The following is a 25,379-nucleotide window of genomic DNA, read 5'->3' as shown; positions in this document are numbered from 1 at the left end:
CACTGAGCTGGAATGAAACCTCAAACTTCGTAGTTGCTGTAGGATATCCTTTTAGGCACAGCAATTCCGGGTAAAGCGTCCTAACATCTTCACCTGACGATGGTTTCCGCGCTTGAAGGCGAAACTGCAGCGCTGATAGCGCGGCACTTTTCTTCAGTGGTAATTTCGCCTGTCCAGTAGATATTAAGGCGAAGTGCACTGATGACTGGACGCGAAAGCAGTAGTTCATACGGAACTCCGTCGAGTACCAGTGCTTGCGCAGTGATAGTGTTGCCGAGGCACGATATGGTTATACAAGTCCACTTATCGTGAACATCTCGTCTTCCATCGTATCCGTGTACTTCTACTGGTCTTCCCTCTTTTACTTTCGCCCTCCCAACAATATTTGCGTTAATTACCATGACGCCTGCTCCGCTGTCAACTAACGCACTCCGTTCCTTTCCATCCACAAAAACGGATATGTACAATAGACTTGTATGAGACAAATAAACAGCTTCTCTTCATGTCGTCGGGTGGAAGCCGAGACCCTCTCTATTTGGTTTTTTGTTACGTCATCTAGCTCTTCGCCATGGTCTGAGCCTCCCGGGGTGGTCAAAAAGGATACGGGTGTTGCAGTAGGTCTCCAGCTTGCAAGCGGACGTCGTTCCTCAGCTCGTGTGGCCCCGGTATTTCTTGCAGCAGGTGTCATTGGTTGACGCTGGGTTCCTAAATCCTGGAGGTAGAGGTTTCGTATTCCCTGCAGAAGTTCTTCGACCGTCTTGGGTTCTCGCATTTGTATTTGCTTCTGGAGGTCCGGGCTTAAACCATGAATGATAAACGGAACCACAGACGTCTCAGGCAAAGATGAGTCCGCCAGCTGTAGCAAGCGCCTTTTCTCATAAAAATAGCTGAGTGCAGATCCAGACCTGTATTTGAACGTGATTGCTTTGTCCCATAGCAACACCTTGTTCTCGCTGAAGGAGCTCAGAAAGCTTGCTTTCCACTCTATTCATGGTTTGTTGCTGTGAGCGTTGAGGCGCCATTCGTACCAACTCTTTGCTATGCCCGATAGGAATAGTCGCACGATTTTCACTTTATATTCGCCGCTGTGCCAGTAGCTCTCATTGCAAGCATACTCGTAAAACGTGAGCCAGGACTCGGGACTACTAGACTCTCCGTCAAACATGTCTGGCTTCACGTGTTCGCGACTCGGTCTGCTTAATCTTTCCGTCGCGTTTACAAGCAAGCGCATTAAATCACTTTGCTGCCTATTCTGTTCTTGGTGCAGTTCAAGAAACCTGTTGATCAGCTCGACGGAACTGTCGAGCGAAGCAGCGGTAGCAGGCTTCGCGTCGTTTCTTACTGGAGTCAGCACGAAATTCTCATAATCCTGAAGTTTCATGTTGATCCTCACCATTCTTTTAGCAAGTAAATGGTCTGGAGTGAGCTTCATTTTAGTGCTTATATAGGAAACAAATGCGTCAGTGCTCACTGCTTCAGGAAGTGCTAGTTCCTCTTCATCTTGAGGCGTTGCGGTCAAGATCCGGATGCCACCGCGTTGATTTGCTCCAATGGTGAAGTCCACCCACATCTTGAATGTCCGCACAGAAAGTATACGCGGCTACGCCAATTTGTAATAATACACAATACTAGGCTGGGGTGTCAGCCATCTTCTTTATTTCTAACCTCTTCTTCCTCCTCGTCTCCCTCCAACCCTGCCGAACGTCCACGTACAACTTGTTCTTCAGAGAGCTTGTTCCGTTCGGCTACACACTTCGGAAAAAAATACTTCGCAAACATGCACGTGCTGGGCCGGTATTCACGGATTTTGTGTTTGTGATCATTACGCACTGCAGAAACATAAAAAGGTGTATTTAAATAATGATTTTCGTTTATGCCTACCTTGTTGTTATATATTTGAAAAAAAAAAACAGTTTTAGCCTTAGCTTCCACCTTCGTGAAGACAACAATTCCCAATTTAATTGTTTTTTCATCATTGTGACACTGTCCATTCTACGGTACCTGCCCAGTACGTACCTGGCTGCTCTGTTTTGGATACTTTTTATTTGAGAAATGAGACTGGCTTCCGATGAATCCTGTAGTTGGTAGGCGTACTCTAATATTGGTCTAACACATGTAGTAAATGCATTCCGTTTTAATTCAACTTCACAACATTTTAGGTTTCGTTGAACAAAGTTCAGCGCCCGTCCAGCCTTACCAACTGTCTCACTAATGTGCAGCATTCCATGACCAGTCAGCAGAAAACACGACGCCTAGGTACTTAGAGACATCAACTGTGGTAAGAACCTCCTTATTTACAGAATAGTTATTTATCAGTAGTTTTTTTTTATTTCTCGCAAAACACATATGGATGCACTTTTTCGCGTTTAAACACGTGTTCCACTGTTTACACCAGTCATATATTCCGTTCAAGTCTCCCTGTAACGCTGTCGCATCTTTGCCGTAAGATATACTTCGGTACACCGCGCAGTCATCTGCGAACAGTCGCAAGGAGGACGTAATACCGAAATTTATATCATTTATGTATGTCAAAAATAATATACGTCCCAATACAGAGCCCTGGGGGACTCCTGAGGTGACGTTTACGTAACTCGATCTTTCGCTATTAATAACAACACACCGCCTGCTCCCCGATAGGAAATTTTCAATCCATTTGACAACATCTCCATGTATACCTATTTACCGTAGTTTGTAAATAAGAAGCGAATGCGTAACCGTGTCGAAAGCTTTTCTAAAATCTAAAAACAAACAATTTATCTGGCCCTCAGCATCAATTTCACTCCTTAAATCGTGATAGAATTTTACAAGTTGTGTAGTGCAGGACAAGCCCTTGCGGAAACCATGCTGCACTTTAATTAGGATATTGTTCTCGGTGAGGTGACTCATGATGTCTGAGTAAATTATATGCTCCATTAATTTGCATACAGTACATGTCAGGGAGACGGGTCTATGATTCTGCACATCTTTTTTCGAACCCCCTTTGTGAATTGGCACAACGTGGGCTATCTTCCACTCGTAAGGCAATTCACTAGCACGAAGCGACTGCGTAAAGATAACAAAGAGATAATGGGAGACGGTGATTGGCGGATCGCGGAAGAAGCTTGTTCTGTGCAGTGGGCGTAGTCAGGCTGATGATGATGTACTCTGCTATGGGATAGCAATATGCTGTCCCAGCCTCAAACGACATATATGCTGGAATAGCTAGCGGGCTAAATCCTACTGATGTGATAAAGTAGGAAGCAGCGTTCATCAAAATCTTGCCTAATGAGGTCCGCCTTATCCGTGCAAGTCTGTATCCGTTTGAAAATTCTGTTAAAGTTTATTGCTCTTGGAATCGTTACTAACAAGCATGAAAGAATCATCATAACAGCTCAGATCGACGCTGTTTAGTTACCACTACCGCGACATTGCAGGTACCCTTACTTGCTGTTCGGATGAGACCATCCGACCTGCGAACTCTGTATGTGTCCAAGTTAATTGCCACTGTCGAGACGGGGGGTTCAGGTGTGAATGGATGCAGCTCTCGAGTGAAAAGAGCCAACTGAACGTTATATAAGAGCGAGAGAGAGGCTGAGGCGAGGAAAGGGCAAGCATCCTTAAGGATTCCTCTTGCCCCTTTCTACCCTTCCTCAACCTTCCACACTGATCTTGTAGTGGTGCTCGAGTGCAGTTCCGATGGTCACGAGATCGGATACCGGATGCGGCGGCCACACTTCAGCGGAGACGAAATACTGGCGGACCGTGTACTTAGATTTAGGTGCACGTTAAATGACACTAGGTGGTTAATATTTCTTCTGAAGCCCCATCTCTTCCTGACATTATGGCGTCTCTCAAAACCATGTCGTTGTTTTGAGACGTGAAGCCTCCGTTATTATTATTATTATTATTATTATTATTATTATTATTATTATTATTATTATTATTATTATTATTATTATTATTATTATTATTATTATTCGAACACCAAACGGTATACCATTGTGCTCCGGCCTACCACGTTTACTCTCATACTCTGCTACTGACTTACGATGGCAAGCGTTGCCTGAATGGCAGCTGATATCAGCTATATTATTGGCTACTGGTGTCGGCTAATGCTGGTCAAATAATGTCGTGAGCGAAGTTGATTGATATGTGGGGTTTAACGTCCCAAAACCACCATGTGATTATGAGAGACGCCGTAGTGGAGAGCTCCGGAAATTTCGACCACGGGGGGTTCTTTAACGTGCACCCAAATCTGAGCACACGGGCCTACAGCATTTTCGCCTTCATCGAAAATGCAGCCGCCACTGCTGGGATTCGATCCCGCGACCTGCGGTTCAGCAGCCGAGTATCTTAGCCACTAGACCACCGCGGCGGAGCTTCAGCGGAATTCGATATGCTGCTCGAGGTCCAAGCCTCAACCGAAACCAGTTAAAGGAAGGTGCGGGTAAACTATTTTAGAATATTGTTTTAGTGATTTGTTGTTTTTTTCTGCCTCTCGTATAGGCCGTCTGCTGATAATGCCGCGATGCCTTTATCCAATGCTGATTCAATTATAAGCTCTCGCACGCTGATGGGCAACAAACTCTGTTTATTCTGCTTAACATCTTCTCACTCAATAATTACAATGTATTAACCAGCTATAATTCTGAACGCCACAGTAGATGAAATTTAGCCTTTCATCTTGTCGACGTTACACAAAAAAAGTTGTTGATCTCAAATTTAAATTGGCTTTGTGTAGCTCAGACAAAGCCGTTCAATTTTCTCCATGTAGTTTGGACTCTCGACTGCAGCCCCGTCGACTGACCGGGGCTGCAGTCGAGAGTCCAAACAAAAAATGTTTCTCTCCCTGCTGCCGAGGAAACATTTTTGTGCCGGCTCTGGCTGAGCCTTGTGGCGTTCACGAGTGACTTTTCATGCCACATCGAAAATGCCCTGCATGTGACAAGCGTTGCTGGAAGAAGGCATTCAGGCACTTTCTTTGTGGCTGCCCTCGCTATGGATTGGCTTCAATAGAGCTTTTGATACCCTGAACAAGACTGCAATGACGCTGCTTAACGAAAACAAAAAAGGTAAAATGAAACCTAACAGAAACACCACCACCACAGCAGTTTTAGAGGCACGTTATTACCCTTAATATGCACCTTATTTGACAATGTTAGAGTGATCATATTATTTATCATAATTCTCCATACAGCCCCCCAGCTTCCTTCATTATATAATAAAAATTCCACCTGTCTTTAAATTTCTCGCTCTGGTTGTATTTTTAGTTTAGTGAAAAGCAGTTTGTCAATACTTATACGGGTGTGCCCTTTTCTTTCTCGTCATATTCGATCTCATTTGCGTCATTGTGCTAACTTTGCGCGATATTACAACTTTCAATAAGCAGCCGTGACATAATGTCAGGCCAACTAACCGACTAACATAGACTTTCATTACAAGTCCGCACAGATCTTTCTCTGTTACTACTAAAAATCCAAGCCTTTTGTGTCAATCAACTGCAGTGCTACTTGGATATTTTCGGAAGACAGTCTGCCGCATATCATTGCACAGGTTTATTTCACGCGCGAAAATCGATGACAGCAGGGGCAGTTCAATCGAATCGGGCCGATACGTATATTACAGTGGAGAATAACTGCGACAGGCTAAGCCGGTAAGTATAGACTGCCGTGCAGCTTTCTTACATGTGGCAAGAAACCCGACGGGACCCGGGTTAAAAACCGCGCGCACCACCGTAGTCGCTGAAACACTAGCAACGCACGCCGCCCGTGTACGACCCTGATAGAATCGAGTCAAACAGCCGGTTATTTCACTCACCTCCGGGCCGGGCCGCTTGTGCGGATGGGATAGACGGTGCCGTTCGTTTTCATTCAGTCGAAGACGGGAGGGCGGGCACCCATGCCTTTGGCTCGGGGCTTGCCGACTTTCCTGTGCGTGTTATGCGGACGTAAGGGGCGGGTTGGCGTATCGACGTTCTGCCTTTACTTCCTGGGGTCTCTGCCCCTGCTGCGCTGTGCCATGCGTTGGGCCACTGGTCTGTGTCTCTCTGTTTTCTTTCTTTCCTCTCCTCTCTCCTAGTGTGTGTCCTAAAAATATATCTTCTCCACTCTGCCGCCTCCTCTTCCGCGCTGCACCATCCGACTGCTAGGTACTAGATGGGGAAGCAATGTACCTATGATGAGAGAACGTTCGACGTTTTTTTTAGGGAGCACACTGAGTCCGGCGCTGCGGTTCTCCTCGATCGCTTTACTCGGTATCCCTGAAAAGCGCAGATGAGAAGTCAAGTGTTGGGCGCACGTGTTCTCTGTTTATCGCTGGATTTGTGGAGTGGAACCTTGCTGTGATGTAGGACTTTTTTTCATTATGCTTATGTAAAATTACCCCACGGGTACTGTGTGAGGCATCGAGCGGGGAGAAAAAGAAAACGATATGGGCACGACAACCATGGCATACACCTTCCGGGTATGTCCTATACAGCTCTAAGATCAGTACTGCCTGATTTATATTCGTGACTGAAGGGGTGGATGAAACCTTTGTTTACTGAAAGGTTGTCCATTTTGTATAGCTATGGAATTGCTTCTTTTATCTTTTTTGTGAGGGGGTTCCTTAATTGTAGTGCTCGTAAGAAAAATAAAGGGCTGCTTCACACAAAAAAGAAGATATACGCAGCTCAAACACACCGTGGGAACGGACCTTATGCAAAGTAATTCAACTGATGCCATGCATCAATAAAATGAGCGAGAGTTTCACTTGAGCATGTGCAGAAGGCTACTGGATACATGTTGAACGCTTAAAAAACTGCGAAGCCTTGTAGTAGGTAGAAATGAGAGTAGGTCGGGTGGTGTTCTCTGCAGTCACAGGCAAGTGTATTGAATTTGTAAAAGCGCTGCATATTATCATTTCCTTTTCGTTCTCTTCCCAAGTCGTCTTTCTCAGTTCGTCGAAGCGAACTACGGGCAACATGGCTTACTTATCTTTCTATTTCTTACAACAACCAAGCAATAAATCACACCGAACGCACGTTATTACACCCTGAACGTACACGGTAAATAGTTCATCTGGTCTTCGTATTCAACGCTACTGGAATATTGAGACTCAAGTGAGTGTGTTGTGGTGCAGGCATATGCGATAGCATACTTTGAAAACTACCGTTAGAGGTCCGCTTGTCATATGCCGTACGGTATCAGTGTGTGGGTTGCAGCAGCATGTTTCTGTGTATGGAATGATCTTGCACACGTGTTTTTATTGGACCAGCGCGTTCAGCCACTGAAAGTTTCGCAAAACAGCTGTAATGAGATAGAGACAATTCAAGCTCTAGTGATATGCTGAAGGTCACCTTATTCCGTGAACTTTCACTTGAGGGAATAAAACTTACTTGAATTGACCTGGAAAATGAGCCCGGGTCCGCAGATAAAGTTCGTTCAACTGAAATATACGCTATCCAGAAGTTTAACTGAAAATGTTTTGCACGGAATGCATAAGAAACTACCAGATATTTTCTAAAAAATTGTTAGTTTTAAATATTTCTTGAACTAGCACAAGAAACTAGCACTGTATACTGCATTACATGATGAGCGAACTTAATAAAACACTGAGTTCGTATGCGCATTTCAGTTGCATATGCAGTCATGAACACCCGTATAAGCAAGATATATAGCGACAAAGTGACAACGTTTCCTTGAGACCTGTAGCCTTTAGGAAAGCTCCTCTGTAGCGTGTAACTCGAGCTTATATAACTTTCAACCACTTTAGACAGATTCGACAGCAACCGCTTAACAAAAAGAAAGCAACCTCCGACACTGGCTGAGACCGTCCGGGTGCATTGACGTCGTTGCGATTCCTGCAGTGTACAGCCAGACTCCGGGACAGTCGTCGAGGAACGCCGTCCTCTACAAGACCACGCACTCACTTTTGCCACGTACAACTTTATTTTCTCTTTCCTCTTCTCCCAATGTTTTCAGTGTCATCTTACGTTTTCTTTCTCCACATTTATCCCATTTCCTTTGACAGGGTATAGCCAGCCGGCCCAGCATCCCTAACCTTGCTGACAGGGCAAGGCTGCGCGTGGACTAAAGAAGAGTCGAATTCACATCTTTTGCGCGGAAAGAATATAGTTAAGGATGTCTCACTAATGGTGTATTCCACGTGTATGCGGTGTAAGCACTGGCTAACTTTCCCGTCTGTCCATCTCGGGCCTTACATGAGTGTGCGTGTGTGTGTGCACGTTTGTAAAGTTCATTCTTTTCTTTTCCTTCTCTTCCCTCTTGCCTGCCTCTAACCTATCTTGTCCCCTTCCCCAATCCCTCAGTGTAGGGTAGAAAACCAGATGTCTTTCTGGTTAACCTCCCTGCCTTCTCCCTTTGTCTGCTTCCTTCCTTGTTGTCTCTCCTAATAGTCAAGGTGAGAAATCAACAGAAGTGGTGCTTTAATAGAATGCCTTCTTACTCTAAAACTCGTTCTGTGCTACTCTACAGGTCTGAGAAATGTATCTGTGCACCACAAACGCTACAGAGGTAAACTGCACACGTGGCGGCTCATCGAGGCTGGCTCGCAAGAGTGCGTGAGGGTCGCATCTCTCTCGAGGTCATGATGCTCAGGCGATCGCTTCTGAGACGGCGCGACAATGCGCCTAGATTAATGTTCTCTTGTAAAGCGTGTTTTGCTTCTGTATCGTGGCAATGCTGGTCGCGCAGCTGCCCCATAGCTGAGAGTAAACGAGAGAGAGAACAGAAGAAAAGAAGTCTTTGCGTCATCTGGTGATGCGTACTATGTACATACGTAATCCTTGCAGATGTTTCACCATAGCGGATTCATCAGCCTGATTTAAAGGACAGTGCAACATAAAGGAAACCTAAGACCCCACAGGTTTTCTGGTATTGTCCCCTGGTTAAATCCTATGCATACCCCTTCTTTAGCGTTCTCTGTTAATCATTATTCGGACACGCCAACAGGTGCAACTTTTGTGCCATGGCATGTCCTCCCCAATTCAAAGTATTTTGTTTAAATCATACCGTGGCCCATCGGATTGCGATTTGATGACTTATGTAAGCTGTTGTAACTTTGTGGTAGTTCTAAATTTGCATTTGACGCCATTTACTGCACGGCCATACCTTTCTTCTTCTCAGTCACAGCTGAGCATTTCTGAACTTAACTGGACACAAAATCTGGCGATTATAATCGCCAGATTTTTCGCATCGAACTTGCCTGAACGAAAGACCACGCATGGTTATGCGCATCAAACAACGCTGCAGGCCGGCACCTGGCGGCCTAGAGCGTAATCATTCTATACTTTGCCGACGTGTGACTAATGCGAGGCGAGGCTTCAACTAATAACTGCGCACAATAGCTAATTGCATCTGTGGGAGACGATATAATCACCTCCGTGTTATTTTTCAAAGGGCCAAAAACAAATGCATTGCTTTGGGAACCGTGAAAATGACGGAAGTTATTGAAAACATAAGTTTTCGAGATGAACACATCCAGGGTCTTGGATTTAGAAAGAAACCGCTAAGCCTGTCGTGTGCGTGCCCCATTGAAGATGTGCACACACGTCAGATGTGGGTTCAGATTTATACAATCTGAACATAACTCCGCGCAAAAAGCTCTTCGTCGGTCGGGGATTAACGCAAGATCCACTCTGACCCACTCTGCTCTATTCTATCACGTTCCTTGTCATCGCTTGCTGCGTCGTCTTCAGTTTAAGCTGAACCCTCTTTGTAAGCCTCCAGGTTTCTGCTCCGTAGGTAAGTACTGGCAAGATGCAGCTGTTAGATACCTTCCTTATGGGGGTTAGTGGCAGATTACCATACGTGAGTTCAGAATGCTTGCCGTATGTGATCTACCCCATCCTTATTCTTCTAGTTATTTCAATATCATGGTTCGGCTCCGTGGTTGCTACCTGTCCTAAGAAGACATATTCCTTTACAACTTCCAGCGTCTCTCCACCTATATCAAAGCGCTGTTTCCTGCCGATGCTGCTGCGCATTACTTAAGTTTTGTGCATAATAATTTTAAGACCTACTTTTCTGCTTTCCGTGTCCATTTCAGTAATCATGAGCTGTAATTCGTCCCCTGAGTTACTCATCAAGGCGATGTCATCACTAATATACTCTCCAATAACTCTTATTCTTAACTCTTCGCTATCTAGGATCCTGAAAACTTACTGTAAACACGCGGTAAATATAGCATTGGAGAGATCGTGTTCCCCTGTCTTACACTCTTTTTTATTAGGGTTCTGTCGCTTTCTTTATAGAGAACTATGGTGGCTGGGGATTCATTGTAGATATCTTCCAGTATGTTTATGTAGGGCTCGTCGATGGCCTGATTGCGTAGTGCTTGCATTACTGCTGATCTATCGAGTGATTAAAACGCCTTCTCGTAATCTATGAAAGCTATATATGTACAGAGTTGGTTGTATTCCGCGCATTTCTATATTACCTGATAATTAGTATGAATGTGGTCTATTGGGGAGTATCCTGTACGAAATCCTGTTTGGTCCTTTGGTTGATTGAACTCTAATGTCGCCCTAATCTTATTACCCGTTATTTTTGTAAGCATTTTGTTGAGAACGGACAGTAAGATGATCGGCCTGTAGCTTTTCACGTCCTTGGCGTGTCCTTTCTTATGACATAAGAAGATGTTGGCGTTCTTCCAAGATTCTGGTACCCTTCCCGTCAAGAGACACTTTGTATATAAAATAACCAGTTTTTCAAACACAATTTCTCGGCTATCTTTTCGAATGTCCATTGTTAATATATCCTCAAAAGCGGCTCTGCCTCTTTGCATTCCTTCTAGAACTTTGCTTACTTCCCCTGTCGTTACTGGTAGGTTGTATAATTCCTCTGGACTAACATTGTTTCTCGCGATATTATCCTGGTTGTTGTGGCTTCTGTACAGCTCTCTGTATAACTCCTCTCCCACCTCCACTATCATAGTCATATTGGTTATGGCATTGCCTTCCTTGTTCCTTAATGCATATATCCGATTTTCGCCTATGCACAATTTTGCCTTCGCAGCTTTTAGGCTTCTCCCGCTTTTAACAGCCTGCTCAATTCTGTCTATTATATACCTTCTGACGTCGGTGACCTTAAGCCTATTAATTAACTTCGAAAGCTCCGCAAGCTCTGTTTTTGGTTGGTTGCATTTGAGGCTTTCATGGTGTGTCGTCTTTTAATAAGATTTTTTCGTCTCCTGAGATAGTATACCAGTCTCCCGACTAGTGACTGTACCTCCGACTTCCATTGCGCACTCTTTGATTACAGTAGTAAGAATATCGCTAATTGTGTCAGCGTTAACGTCGCTTACCTCGTTTAGTGCCTCGAATCTATTATGAAGCAAAACACTGAATTCCTGTACTTCAGATCTCTCTCCTAGATCATTAATTGGCTTCTTGCGTATCAGTTTTTGTCTTTGATTTTTTAAATGTACTTGAATACGAGCTCTTACAGTTCTATAGTCACTGCATCGGATCTTTCCAACTAGCTCTACATCCTGTACAATGTCTAGGTGTGCAATGGCGGTAGTTTAGCACTAATCCAGCTGCGAATCATCAAGCGCACCGTCACTTCTCGCACGGCCCTTCCGAGAATCTCGGCGTCCAAGTTTCTTATGCATTCAGATTACGTTGAAGCCGAACGACGCACTCGGAAAGGAGCCGCATGTTTATTAACGACGCGAAGCGACGGTGGCGACAAACTTTCTCACGCCCGCTCACCTTCCTCGAAAAGTATCGAAGGTGAGAGACGGCAAGAATTTTATGCAAGGACTCGATATTCCACTCACGGAGTTCCAAGCGAAAGTCCTGGAAAGTGGCAACAATGTTGGTCCTTGTCTACACTGTTTCGACGTCCTCACTCGCTCGCTTGGTGTTCTGATGACTTAAGGTTCACATGACCGAACGAGCTTTGTTTCGTTAATGAACCAGTAGGCATCTGTGATGCGTCTTCAGTGGTTATTTAGTAATGAGGTCAGACATGTGCCATTTCTTAAATGCCTACAACGGAACGTGACACACACGATGTCCTGCATCAAACATTCTCATTCTGTCAAGGTTGGTTGGCTGGTCATCGAACGACAGGACACGCACTGAAAGTTTCACTATCAAGGCATTATCTAGTCAGTTTTTTTTTTTTTTTGACATACCTGAAACACAGCAGTGTTGCCTAACCTAACGCGAAAATCGCGTATGTGCTTCGCTTATTCCTAGATTTCTTACTTTTCATCTCTTCATCTCCTTCTCACAGCGTAGGAGAGCAAACCGGACATGCGTCCAGGTTGACTGTCCTGCCTTTCCTCCTTCTCCTTCTCTTCACCCGAAACGTTAAACCTAAAACGTAGGTCTTCAAGGTTATACTTTAGGTGTCGTTTTAAATGTGTGTTTTCTAGGTATAGTCTCAGCGATTGTTATGTTGAGGCGACGTATGTTCATCTGTTCCTACTCGTGCGTAAGACGACTTCATTGTAGTTACTTTCAGACAGATCACAGCTCAACCCTTCCTCCCTTTCCTGTGGTTTTTACGTAAGTTTCAACGAAGCGAAATATTATGCTAAAAGGAATGTCGCCCATAACCCAGAAACGTGCAGTGGTTGTGAATGACTCTTATTCTGCAAACAAATCCCATGAAGTTTGCGATCAACGCGGCGTTTCATTAGTCTATAGCTTCTGGTGTAAGCGTATTGCATTGGCGCGAGGAGAATTCCGTTTATATGCTTGACTACGGCAGTTTTACGTGGGATCTCATGCATGTCTTTGTAAGCTGTATTTAGTGTACAGCAGCAGTCACGTTGGTGTAGAGCACGCGAAGAGCTGGTTTTCGCCCCGCTGGGTGAAACCTCGAGGCAGTTTCGGGCTCTGACGAGGTCAGTCTGACAGCTAGGCCGCACATGCTTCTGATAAAGCGTTTCAGAGCTCGAAACTGCCTCGAGGTTTCGCCCCGCAGAGCGAAAACCGGTTCCCCGCGTGCTCTATGCAGACGTGGCCGCGGCTGTACATCGAGGTATGCTTAGAAAACGTTGTTAGCCATCGAAAACATCTCCTGTGGCGCAATAGAAACAGAAGCGGAAAGTTTTATGCCTTGGGTTATTCCATATTGAAGAAGGATGACTAGATGAATTGCTACTTTTATCCTTTGTCATGATACCACGGTGTATAACTGCTGGCTTACGACTTAAAGGATTAAACTTTTTTTTGTACTTCTTGTTTCCTATACACTATATTATGCATGTCGGCTCAAGTGAAATTCTGACGCTCATGTTTAGGTGTGAATTGAATTTTCGTCATTTCTTTTGATTTATGTTTTTCGGATATAATTAATTGTAGGTACGGTACTGATATATCAGTGGTGAAACTTTCGGATTTCGTATTATGAAAAGTTATACCGCCACGGCATAATAGTGTAGATAAAGCGCTTTTGAATATTTGTTGTTGTATGTGAGGCCTATTCAAGGGCTGAGAAGAGGCCGGCTCTTCATGTGCGAACTAAAATCTGTGCGTTAAAGATGTCCCAAGAAAAACTATTGTGTTAGAAAGACCACAAAGCTTACACAACGGGATTCGTTCTGCACTCAAATGCTAATCCTGTGATAATTGATCCTGACGTCGACGTTTGCGTAGCGCATTTTTGTGTTCTCTGCATTATCTTTCTGTTCGTTATTTGGTCCTACTCTTTTTCTTTTATAAATATATCTCATAAATTATTCCCTTTGCTTCCTTGCTCAAGTGTCAAGTAGCCAACCGAGCACGTGATTGGTTGACCCTGCTTTTCCCCTTCGCCCCTTCCCCCTCTATCTTGAGAGATGAAGCTTTTATTCGGGAAACAGACATAAACCACTCCAACGTTACTCGCAGATATGGTTCCAGCAAGCCGAGACATGACACTGGAAGACTCCTGGGCAGGCTGGTTGCGAGTACACCGCTGCAGTCACGTGATAATTCCTTCAGGGCCTTACGCGTGGACTGCAGGTGAGAAACAGTATTGAACAACCAATGTCAATGTATTCACTAGTGCACGAGCGAAGGGACTGGTGAAAGCGTAGAAGAGATGGATATGAAAAATAAAGTGTGCTAAAAGGTTGCTAGCGAGATCAGGGACACGAATAAAGTTGAGTGACATTGCGGAACAAAAAAAAAAACTGTAGGATTATTTTCAATATTACACATACTAAAATAAAGTGTTGTCGCTAAAACACCCACTCGCACCTCGGCCTCTTAGAGCTTTTCCTTTCTTCTTTTTGCATGATCATGTGCATAAATACTCTTAAGTACGAGAGGCTGTCGTTTGTAGTGGCGCTCGAACTGCATATTGCTCCGCAAAACATCGGAATTTTCCGTACACTAATCCTTAAGGCTGATGGCTTAAGCGTGCAGTTGCATTTTAAGTAACTGCCTAGTGACTTTTGCATGTGTGTGTGTCAAAGGTACATATACTCTACATATATCATTGGATGGGAGAGACACAGTCACGGAGTGGCTCTACACCGATTTGGACATTTGTATATATATACGGGTTTTCCAGCGTACAGTTGTACACCACAGGCAGCATGGCCAATGCCGTAATACGCCTACATAAATGGGTATACGTGGCAGTCCGAGTATCGAACTTGCGAACGTTTCTGAGAGAACCGAAACAGTTCAAGGCCGCGTGGCGTATGATAATTTACATCGTTGACTTCTCGATCGAACGTGGCCAGCATTGGCAGGCGTACCAAGGTGGTGATTCTCTTCTATGTACACCTCGGGACACTTGGTATACTGAGAGATATTACCATACACCGAATGCATCGCATTACAAGCGCTCCAGGCACTGCCTTCTTTCTATACTTGGACGTGGTCACCGAGTAGGGGTAATCACGCACATGGATTTATAGGCTATACACCTATGGAGAGGCGTAGACCACGGTCTCCCACGGCATCGTAATCAAGGCTTCGTTATACGTGCATCTTTTGGTCTCCGTTGATTGCATTTACGCAAAGAAGCTTCCTAATGCAGGAAAGTGTGCCCTTGAAACGTTATTCGCTTAAGCACTCGAGAATACACGAGCTTTATCTCTGACATTGTCACCCATTCAGCGTCTGAACAGCTGCCACAGACCTTGAATCGTGGTCAACCACGCCATTGATTTAGCAGTTTATATTTTTTTACGCCTGTCGGATCCCAGTGAGCTTTTTTTTTGTTATTGTACTTTTTTTTTCAATTCTCTCACCACAATTGAGCATGGTAGTGCAAGAGCCAAACACGCTGTTATCGAAACTTTGATTTCGTGCTTCACTTACATGTACTAGTAGCGTCGCAGTCGCCTAGACAACTCAGGGTCCTCACCCGTTCGTCCGCATATATACGTGGCTCACCGATGAGAACATAACACTTACAAAAGTATGATTCGTCTGTTGATCCCTGTAAAAAATAAGGTGCGCGCCACCTAGCGCTATCATTCTCGGTCGGCCAAAAGGTGTGAGTGATCGCCCTTGGTGGCGCGCGACTTACCTTTACAAGGATCAGCAGATAGCTCTTACCTTTGTAAGGGCTATGTTCTCATCGCAAACCTTCCATTGAAGACATAGACAACATGAATGTCGCTTCGCTCGCTGCTGTAGTCATGTTTATTTGCGCCAGCGTTTTCTTGAGTTGCGCCAGGTTGAATGCTGAAGGAGTGATCTGGTGCCTTACGTCGTATAAGATGGCCCAGTTGGTTGCTATTGTATTCAGCGAAACTGGACTTTTTTCCTTGCACAAACAAATAAACAGAGTAAAACGCAAAAGACCTTCTAGCTGCCTCTTGCGAGAGAAAGAGAGAGAGAAAAACATTTATTGTATAAAGGCTTTTGAGTGAGGAGGAAAGTACATTATTCTAAGAACCCTCTGGCCGGGTCCGCCCACCGCACTCCAGAGATATTTTGTTTTTCGTTGCTCGGAATCTGTCATACTCAGGAAAATATGTACTGATTAAAATACAGTAGGTAGTTCATATTTCATCATTAAGTGCTTGCTCAGAACTCAGGTATTACTGCAGACACACTCGCGCAAGCCACGTGACATACAAAGGGGTAGCAAAGTCACGTGCCTAACAGTGATCACTGTAGTTGAGCTTTTTACCCCGATCGGAAGTACGGATCGCTGATACACACAACTTCACTTGTGTATGGGAGCTTGTACTACTCTCTTCGCGTCTAGCGGATCGTCCGTGCACCTTAGTTTACCATGTACTACGACTGACTGACCGATTGATCGATTTATTGACTGATTGATTGATTGATTCATTGATTGACTGATTGATTTATTGATTGATTTACGTGCCAATCACCACTGGTACAGGTTTCTCAAAATCTTTCAACGTTTCTGAGCCTTCAGCTACAGCCTTGCAGCACCCCTGACAAAATACCGCTCTTCCCACGAGGTTATAAACAAGCAAGGATAAAGGGAAAAAGTGAGACAAGGAAAAATGGACGAAGACCAACCAGTTCAATGTCTGAGTAGTGGCGGCGGCCGAAGAGAGGAAAGTGAAACGCGACAGAGGCTCGAAGTAAAGGTGATTCGCGCCGCACATGCACAGGACGAATGCGACGTGCTCCAGGTCAAGGCACCGTCAAGGTTGCTCCGGACTATTGCCCGTAAGGGCATCGGCGAAGGTCTGCACGAGACCCGAGGCACTAGGAAGAAAACGAGAGAACAAAAACGAGTACAAGTACTGCCATTCTGCGATTGCGCCGAAGCGCGAAGGAAGGAGGAGAAGCGGGCAAGGTTGCAGTGAACTTGAATGCTTGGAATATTCTGGTTCAGTGTTGCAAGGTCACCGCGCGCCAAGGCAACGTCGCCGCCAGACTGTCGACTTCTCGACGGAGAAACCGTGCAGCGTGCAGTGCACTTGCGAGCGTTCGATGTTTCGGTTCCTTAACGAAGACCCAGCGTCGGAGTAAGAGAAACGCTTACCGATTAAACAAGTCATTTTAACCTTTTGTGCCCGGTAGCGCTCGTACATTAATAGCCCGTCACGCTCAGTGAGACTGAGAGAAAATGAAAGTTTGCATCACGATGTGAAGATTAAGGAAATGAAGAGTAGCGTCAATGATAACAGAGAGTCTTAAAATAGCGTACGCTAAGTTACCGTTCATGGTGGTCACCCGCTATTTCCGTCACTTAACGGGAGCCAGCAAGCGGCTAGCGTACGACGCATGCGCAGTGGTGCTAAGTGCTCACGCGAAGCTTTGCGTACGCTATTCAAAAGCTCCCTAATAAAGCCAATAATAAAAATTGGGGCAGCTTCAAATAGAAATGTTTATGTATAGGGGGCTTGGGAAATTTTTATGGCTTTGTAATGCCTGCCCTTGGCTTTTGTCAAGCTGCCTCTTTGGAGAGCAGCTTTTACCTGCAGCTGTCCTTCATCAAACTATTGATGACAATAAACATTATTATTATTATTATTATTATTATTATTATTATTATTATTATTATTATTATTATTATTATTATTATTATTAAGTGGTATTACATATAGCTTTAACTGATTTCGTGCACGAAATTAAGAAAGTAAATGAAGATAAGTGTAATAAAATTAACTAAATATTCAGAAGAAAATAAACTTTCACCCTGAAAGCAGACGTCGGAATTGTAGCGAGTGTCATAATGACACCAAAGCTACTTTGGAAAGAAAAGAAAAGCAAGGAGAAGAGAGAGAGAGAGAAATCAAGAGAAGACGAAAGGTAGGTTAACCGGAGAGAAAAGTTCGATATGATACCCTACAACAGGGGAGGTCAAGGTTGAAAGATGAGGAAGAAGAGAGCGAGAGAGAAAGGGAGCACATACAGCGATTGGACTACGCGAATAGTGTAGCTCTGACGTGGCCCTTGCTTAAACTGGAGATAGGTGAGGCCCAGAGTTTCTTAGATGGAGTGTCGGTAATAACTGCGCAATAGATGCGTGCATGCGCGCGCGCGCGCGCGTGTGTGTGTGTGTGTGTGTGTGTGTGTGTGTGTGTGTGTGTGTGTGTGTGCGCGTGTGTGTGTGTGTGTGTTGGTGTGTGTGTGTTGGTGTGTGTGTGTGTGTGTGTGTGTGTGTGTGTGTGTGTGTGTGTGTGTGTGTGTGTGTGTGTGTGTGTGTGTGTGTGTGTGTGTGTGTGTGTGTGTGTGTGTGTGTGTGTGTGTGTGTTGAAGGAGGAAGATTTTGTCAACAGATCATTTTCAACACGATGTTGTTCGATAAGCGCAACAATAATCGGTGACTGTACCAGTATCATGACACTGAGTCCACACGAAAGACGAAACATGTGTAATTTTATGTTATTCTTTTCTTTGTTAAAAGCAATATAAATGAGAACTAACAGACAATAATGCCAAGTAAAGTATATTGGATGTTAGTCAGTCTAATGTAAATGTGAAGAAGAACAGTGGACGGGAACGGGCAAAAAAAGAATGTTCCACACTGGCCATAATAACTGCTGGCGGCGCTGACACACTCCCACGTTTGAATGCACATACCCTATAAAGTGGACGAAGGGCTGACCGCCGCCGTAGCTCATTTGATAGAGCGTCGGACGTGCTATTTGAAGGTCACTGGTTTCATACCTGCCAGCGGTAAGTTATCTTTGGGTCCACTTTTTCTTCTTCACGTGATTTGCATTGCAATTACTACTAATAAGAACCCCTACACTTTCCTTGGCATTGTCCTTTAGTTCTCATAAATATTGTCCGACGAGGAAACATGATATTGAAAAATTTGTCAAAATGGGGTGCCGCTGAAGCCGATGCTTCGTTAATTGGACTTTTCTTCTGGAATACAAGTATGCTTGAAGAAGACAAGTTCATTTGTGGAAACGTTTCTTGAAGTGACACTTCTCGTTCACGTATTTTTTTAATTTCCTCAAGTTTCAGTCTTCGCCTTAACTTCAAAATTTTTTTTTTTGCGAGAAAACACAAGCTCACATAATCTAAACCAGGAGCATACACATACTATATATACTACAGCCGGGTCCGAACCACCACTCCGCTCCATTGGTCTATCACCTTGTCATTTTCTCCTTTCAATTTTTGTAGGAAGCTGTGTGTGACGGGTTGTCTTCAATATTTTGGACACTGATTTCCCGCCCATTTCTTACGGCTTCCTCAAAGGAATAGAAGAATAAATAATTTAACCACATAAGTTAGTTGAAGTGTTTCACGATACCAGAGGAGTCACACTTGTTCGGGGAAAGGAGACCCTGTCACTACAAGCTCCAACCAAACCCCGAACTCTAAACACAATCTAAACTCCAAACCCCCTACTCAGTCCAAAGTTACTTCAAAGACCAAACTATCCGCCCCCCACGGTGGTGTAGCGGCTGCGGTAGTCGGCTACTGACTCAAAGGTCAGTTTCGATTCCGGCCGTTGGGGTCGCATTTCGCTATAGAGGCTAAATGGTGTAGAATCCCGTGTGATGTCGGTGCACGTCGAAGAAGACCAAATGATTGGTGTGAAGAACACCAAAAGTGTCGCTCATAATCATATCGGGGCTTTGTCATGTGAAACCTGAAGTATCACTAGAACACAAAAATAAAATACTGATGGCTATGAAGTCTTTAAGGTCAATACTGCGCGTCGTCGGCAATACTGACGTCATCTACTAGAAACTGATTATTCTTTCGTGAAGAAACACGCGCCTCATTGTATTGTAAATGTTCCAAAAACATAACGTAGCCAGTTTCAAGAAGTGTTCTTCAATCGCACGACGGAGACACGACGAAATGCCTCGAAATGCATTTTCCTCCAAACAGCTCGAACTACTGAATTATTTCTTTGCGCTAATAGCAATCAATAAGTCTTACCTGCGTACTTTGGCTCTCTCTCCTAATAATGAACATCTAATCTGAAATTAGTGATAACGCAATTTCGGATGAATGCTTTGTCATCGTACACGCTGCATTGTTGTTTTTATTTTGTGCCTTTGTAGTCAACTAGTCTTCGCATGCACAGTATTCGATGTGCTAGCTGCACGTAATTGTTTCGAAAAGCGGGGCTGGCGCAATGTGCGCCGCAACCGGTTTCGCGCTGCACTGAATCGCACGTGCCCGGATGCTAATCGTTGACAGCAATCTGAATAGCGCGACGTGCATATACCGTTCTCAACTTCCAATGGCAGAACACGTTTTGCGGGGGCTTAAGTCGCGGCAACAGAGACAAGAAGTCATGCGCTCCTATGACGCCTTCTTGCCTGCGATTAAGGGAACGGAAATGCGGCGTGTATAGCAAAGCTGCCGTGGAAGAGGTCATCACTTCCGCCTCGGTGCTGTTACAATCAGCTTATTTCCATCAGTATATGTACGATGTGGAGAAAAAGGAAACTACAGCAGAAACCCTGTAGCGATGATTGCCGCAGTTGATTCTTTTAGCGTTAATATGATATCCGGCGTTTGACGTCCCAAAAGGTATGATTGCGTGGGACACTGTAGTGGAAGGCTCGATAAGTTTTGGTCATTTGATGTTTTTCATCGTGTATATCGTATACAGTACGTGGGCTTCTACCATTTAGCCTCCAATTAAATGTGACAGCCACGGTTGGGATCGAACCAACGACCTTTGGGTCAGCAGCTGAGCACCGAGGTCACTGATCAGCTGTGGCGCGCTACATGTACAAAATAACCGTTGATGAAGTGTTGTCAAACCCACATTCGATTCAGTGGCGAATCGATGACATTCAGCGTTGCGAAAACGTGGCCAATGTGCAAGCGCGCTGGCTTGCACGATAGAAGTTCTCAAACTATCTCCTCCGCTTGGTCCATGGCTTCGTTATCAGTAAAATAACATTTGCAACACCTCGCCTACATTTTCTAAAATCAAAACCTGATCAGATTGACATCATTTCGTGCGAAACGTATAGGTACACTTTAGAGGTGCCTATACGGACCTCTACTGAAAGCTTTACGCGTACTGCCACCTTCAACATCCTCGATGAAGTCGGAGAAGCCCATATTGCATCTAAGTGTAACTGAATATTTAGCACCGTGACGGGCTGACACAGCCTTCAAACCCTTTCTGTCACTCCGGCACCCATCACCAAGGTCAAGTACGCCATTCCACACCACATGCACGTGAACCTATACATTTTCTCACTTCAAAAAACAAAACAAAAGACATGCACCCTCAGCACCACAAACAGCGCAGGAGGCAGCGTGCGAAGGCTCTCAAAAAACAATTCTCCTCCTCAAATGATGTGCTCTACGTTGACGTAGCCGATTATGGAAACAGGCATCATTATGCAATATCGGTCATCAACTGTCACAGTAACGTTGGTCACAGTCACGGCGTTGGTGCGGCCGCCACCATTCCTTCCTCTTCTACAGAGGAAGCGGAAGAGGCGACCATTGCCCTGGCCTTCACAATACCTAATTCATCCGTTATGATAAGTGACTACAAAACAGCTGTATAAAATTTCGGAGCGGGCAGGGTTTCTATGTCAGCTCTTTCCCTACTTTTGTACCGACCCCTTCATCGACTTGTAGCACTAATCTGAACTCTCGCGCATGTGGGCCTTGCCGGAAGCGAGGCGGCTCATGCCCGAAGATTTACAGTCCGGGCAGAAGCATATAATCTCATGTGTCGCAACTCACTAAACGGAGCAGGCGCCGTTTACAACGCGAGATCGCCTTATTTCATTCCGCGACATTTGCACCCACTACCGATTAGAACGGTTAATCTTCCCGCCACTCACGCGGAAAATTTCCGCGCAGATGCGAAATTCTGTGGCAACAGCTGCGGACTCGCACAATTACTTTCCCTTACCTCCTACACCGCATTCATCCATCCTGTTACCCTTCTCTCTTCCACAGCAGACTTGTGGCGTTGCCCTAAGCACACTCTTCCTCCTTTCCTGAAACGCCTAATTTACAGTGAGGAGCAGTGGAAGGCTGCCTTGCGTAGATCGAGGCCCGACAGTCAGGAGGCCATCCTGGAGTGGGCTGAGAAGGTAGAGAAGGACTACTTCAAGTAGTTCCTCCCCACCACCCTCAGTCCTATTGCCCCATTTCATTTATTAAGGGATAAATGAAGTTGTTTACTCATTTATTATTTCATTCAATCATTAATTCATTCTTAAACTATATATCAGCGTTTTGGAACCTACACCAGTCGTCTGAACGCGCGTGCCTGCGTGCTTGACGTGCATAAAAATGTCCTACCGCAGGCGCCTGTGGCGTAGGAAATCAGTATTGCGCACCGGAGGCCCAGAGCTCAGACCTAGTCTTTCTAAGCACTTATGTTTATCTGGTGTGCACACCCTGCACTGACAAAACTCATGTGTGTTTCTTCTTGTGTGACATCATTAACAGCTAAATGATTTCACGTGTGTGAGCGTAGGTGCGCGACGCCGCATCTAAGTTTCCCGCCCTAAATTCTTCACAGTTCACATCGAGACCTTAATGTACACCACGCTGCCTTGCATATGCTTAGTCTGGGGTTCGGTACTCGCGTTTTGACTACCCAAAGACTGATCAACGCGCCGGTGAGGGCGCTATTAACCGGTATTTCCGCAACGTCAGCTGGGCAGCGCGTCATGAGTAGACACATAGGAGCGGGTCTTACGCACTGCTTCGGTGCAGAGAGGCAAAGCACGAATGATTACTTTGACGTATACGCGAGAGTGGAGAGAAAGGTGTTCGTTTACTGGTGTTTTTCTTTTGTTTGAGTTGTTTAGTTTTTTAGCACGTCATACATGACGCTTTCGTAGTTGAATGGAGCATATTTACCAACATCTCGCTTGAGAGAAGCAATCGGCATTGCCGTTGTAGGAGGCGTAGAAGAATCGAAACGCAAGCCTTGCACGTGTCTCACAAGTGTCGTCGTGATTAAGGGTGCATGTATTCGTGCTACCGAATATACGCAATTACACCCCTTGCCGTACGAGGGCAGCTGTATACGCTCCTGCCCTTGTGCCCCTTCCCGTGGGGGAGTGTGCACTTCAGTACATACGCGCCTACCTGTGCTTCCCCAGAGCTGTGCGAGACAGACAGTGCCTCAAGATGTAGAGTATGACGAAAGCTATTGCAGTTACCAATATACTCGAACTTCAAGTAAGTGATGTTTCTTTACTTCATTCAGTGAACAACTTGAATTATTCTGATTTATTTTTTCGACAAAAGCAACGTCATCCCATGCATAAAGTTAACTAGGCAGCGTCTACATAAAGAAATTCTGACGCTGCTTGGATGCAGACAACAACAACAACAACAGCAACAACAATAATAATAATAATAATAATAATAATAATAATAATAATAATAATAATAATAATAATAATAATAATAATAATAATGTGAATAATATCTTAATCTATTACCAAATTTGCAATATACCTGCGAGAACAAAAGTACAAATGAAATTTTAAACTGAAAGCAGGTCTTCTGTTTTTCTCTTTATTTCTGCAGAAGCCCCGTCTGGAAATAAGTCCTGAATCCGGTCAGTTCAGCGTTTCAATCTCATTGCCGCTGGAGCTCCATATTCAATCCGTGAGCTCCCATACTGTGATATCGATAATGTCATTTATTGCGTTATAGGTAGTTAATGTGTTAGCAAAACGCTAAAGATGTAAACTTCACATACGAACCGATGTCAAATAAGAGCGCTTGTCGGCGACTTCCAACTGTTTGTTTACCATTCTCTTCCTTTCGTTGTCACTCACTTTTTATTAATCCCCGCCCACCTTCGCCCCTTCGCGTTGTGGAGCCAACGCGACCATTTTTATTTTTCCCCAACAAATACACGCCTTGCCTCGGCTACTTTTTTTCTCTTTCACGCTCTCTGTGTAAACGCACAGTTGATTTGGGGCTCCCCATATTCATAGTACGTACATATCGGACCACGCGCCCTCACTGGAGATGCGATCGCACTGTCGCGCTGTCGACAGCAGCGCCACCAGAAGTACGCAAGATCTCGCAGCCATATGCGGCACTTACAAGCATCACAGGTGCACCATCTTGTACGTGCGCGAGTACGCTCAAGTACAGCTTCCCCGCAGGGCCCATATTCGCAGCGTATCGCCAGTATCTCGGAAGAGATCCGTCACTTAGCGCGCCGCCGCCTCGCTGGCGCCGCACGGTCGACCGCCGCGGCAGGTCGTCTTTGTGTGACTTCGCCGCGCCGCACGCAAGTGTTCCACCAGCAGGAGCCCGCTGCAGTCGCAAAAACTGGCAGCGCACTGGCGCCGAAGCGTCACTGGGAGAGGCCGGTGTCGTCGCTGTTCGTCGCCGCGTGCCACAGGCACAGCCGGCGCAGTCCCGCAATAAATTTAGCCGACGTTCCAGGGCCGTTCGGCGTTGCTCATAGACTCTGCCAGGTTGGCGCCGGCCGGCAAGTCGGATCCAACGGGGAAGGTGGCGCGCCGGTATTTGCAGCTTGCGGCCCATGCCGACGGGTCGATAGTGGCGCCGCCTGAAAGCCGGCTGCAGCTGGTGGCGTATAGAGAGTCGGGTGAAGAAACCGAGGACGACTGGTGCGCACCGGCTGCTGTTGGCTGACACAAGTGTCGCTGGCGGCAGAGTACGCGTGTAGTTTGGGTATTTTGGTAGTTTCTTTAATTGATTGAAAAAATTTATTGCAGGTGCAATGGGAAGAAAATTTAAGGCGGATCAAAACAGCGTTTGGAGGTGAGGAAGACGAGAGGTGGGGCGTTCGTCCGAAAGTTTCTATAAATGGAATATGTGTTTCTATTTTACTATTGGTGAACGTGCGTAAACATGACAAAAAAATGGGGGGGGAGAGTATTCGGTGTAGGTCTAACAAAATTCGGGAACATGTCGCAGGAAAGACGAGTTACTTGCTAACTATGGTAGCTAGGCTTTCCTTCGGGTGTTTGTGACTGGCACGCGTAAGTACACACATAGTGAGGCAGAAAAGCGGGAAGTGCCTCTCTAATTCATCTCGGAACATTTTTTGACGTCAGCGTGCTTGCTGTGATAGTGGTAGCGCGCGCCGAGCCCAACTTCGGCAAGCAATGTTTCCGAAAGCACCTTTCCTTTTGATCAATGTATCTAACTAAACATTTTCTTACATTTAAGTATATTCAAAGCACATATTTTAAAGAATTCAGATATTCGACATGAGAGAGTGATAAAATGCCGTTCGAAGTGGAGCTCTATTCTATCCATTCCGACAAGTGAGAAATTCTTTTGAGCCAAGCCGTTCGTAAGCAGCTTGTTCTAGAAGACCATCGTCGGCAAATAAGAGAAAATTGTTGTCATATGTAAGTGACATTCACCGGGGGTAAAATACCACCTTTTTTCTGTCAGAAATCTGCGAGGTTCATGGTTCGGATTAAATAGTTGTGTGAGATGTGAAAGGCAGTGAGATTGACGCGAAAGGGAATATCTTCATTTATTGAGGAAATGGTAACAAAATAATATGAGAGATGAAAAGGGAATATATATATATATATATATATAT

The 25,379-nt window shown here is 45.0% G+C and overlaps 1 protein-coding gene and 1 long non-coding RNA gene across 3 annotated transcripts in view; both read right to left on the bottom strand.

The window, feature by feature from the left end:
• LOC119169574 (kelch-like protein 8) overlaps positions 1–6,101 on the bottom strand; it is a 79,568-nt gene extending 73,467 nt beyond the window's left edge. For both annotated transcript variants that reach the window (XM_075875491.1, XM_075875499.1), the window contains exon 1: positions 5,797–6,101. The gene's annotated coding sequence lies outside the window, so the exon portion shown is untranslated. The remainder of the gene's footprint in view (positions 1–5,796) is intronic.
• Positions 6,102–13,766: 7,665 nt separating this feature from the next.
• LOC142787071 (uncharacterized) lies at positions 13,767–24,418 on the bottom strand. Its single transcript, XR_012889246.1, has 2 exons — positions 23,894–24,418; positions 13,767–13,933 (listed from the first exon to the last, which is right to left on the bottom strand). It is a non-coding gene; the product is annotated as an uncharacterized LOC142787071 (long non-coding RNA).
• Positions 24,419–25,379: the final 961 nt, after the last annotated feature.

This window comes from Rhipicephalus microplus, chromosome 2 (assembly GCF_043290135.1).
Source record: "Rhipicephalus microplus isolate Deutch F79 chromosome 2, USDA_Rmic, whole genome shotgun sequence".
NCBI classification, from domain to species: Eukaryota; Metazoa; Arthropoda; class Arachnida; order Ixodida; family Ixodidae; genus Rhipicephalus; species Rhipicephalus microplus.
The sequence above is the reverse complement of the archived record's forward strand: the minus strand, read 5'-3'. Positions and strand labels throughout refer to the sequence as shown.